Source organism: Vigna radiata, chromosome 10, assembly GCF_000741045.1.
Source record: "Vigna radiata var. radiata cultivar VC1973A chromosome 10, Vradiata_ver6, whole genome shotgun sequence".
Classification (NCBI taxonomy): Eukaryota; Viridiplantae; Streptophyta; class Magnoliopsida; order Fabales; family Fabaceae; genus Vigna; species Vigna radiata.
In genome coordinates this window covers 11,588,992-11,590,314 of record NC_028360.1, presented here as the reverse complement: position 1 = coordinate 11,590,314, position 1,323 = coordinate 11,588,992, and positions in this window count along the sequence as shown.

Below are 1,323 nucleotides of genomic sequence, written 5' to 3'. Positions count from 1 at the left end.
CGGACTTACGCGTATTAACAAACCCCATATATATATATATATATATATATATATATATATATATATATATATATATATATATATATATATATATAAAATGTAAATTTCACTTTACAGTTCGATTTTACAAATCGATTTTAAGATGATAAAATGGTCAAATTTGATAATTCAACTTTATTAAAAAAATTAGAATTTAATAATCATTGATATATGATATAACTCGGTTAATATATGAAATAACTCGGACAACAGGCATTTTAAGCCTGAATCAGTGTGTAACCTGTGATCAATCCACTTTTATTAAAAAGAAAAAATAACCCGTTTTTATGTTATATTAAACTTTTTGATGACAGAAAAGAAAAAACAAACAGACTAGTCCGTCAACTCAATAACGGATCACTTGAATTTCAATCCGTTTTTAATTGACAAATTAGTTTAACCTAATCAATTTTTAAAATACCAATATCAAAAAAAAAATTAAATGAATTGGATTGACTTGTTTTACCATCTTTAATTTTAAAAAAATTGATTTAAAATAAAACCTTTTATATATAAATATATATATATATATATATATATATATATATATATATATATATATATATATATATATATAATGCATAGAAAAATATAAGGATACACGTACTTTAATAAAAAAATAAAATCAATATTGTTATAAATTAATCTATTAATACACGAGTAGAAAATGTTGTTTAACGTCAACTCATAGACGTCTGTTAGCGCTTCACCAATGTCTTATGATGATCGGTAGCATTATCGTAAATAAGATGGTAACCTAGACGTCGGCTTCAAAGTAATGAGACGTCTATTATGTAGTACACGTCAGCTCTGTCGTAAGCCGACGTCCAATGTAATGAGGTAGGCGAGAAGACAGACTTCTCCTGCACATTTGACGTCGGTTGTGATGGGGGCCGACGTCTACTTGGCTATAATAATGCTAGTCATTTGATTCCCAGGTGATTAGACGTCAGGTAGTCAAAAACCGACGTCTATGGCTTGTCCGGAAGGTGGGAAGACAAAAATTTCTGCAAAATAGATGTTGCATTTTTGGGTGCGCGACGTCTATGTGCCTGTAATTAATTATGTGCATCAAACTCCGAGGCACTTCGACGTCCAACAGCAGAAACCTGACATTTATATTATTATAGACGTCGACGCCCCTTCAAAATTGTCGTCTACGTCCCTGACAGGAAATGAAACGTCAATCGGTTCAACACCCTAGACGTCGGCTCCCCTGGTGGCCGGGGCTGACGTCTAATGGGCATTCAAAAAGTCAATTTGATGTTATCCTAGACGTCAAAT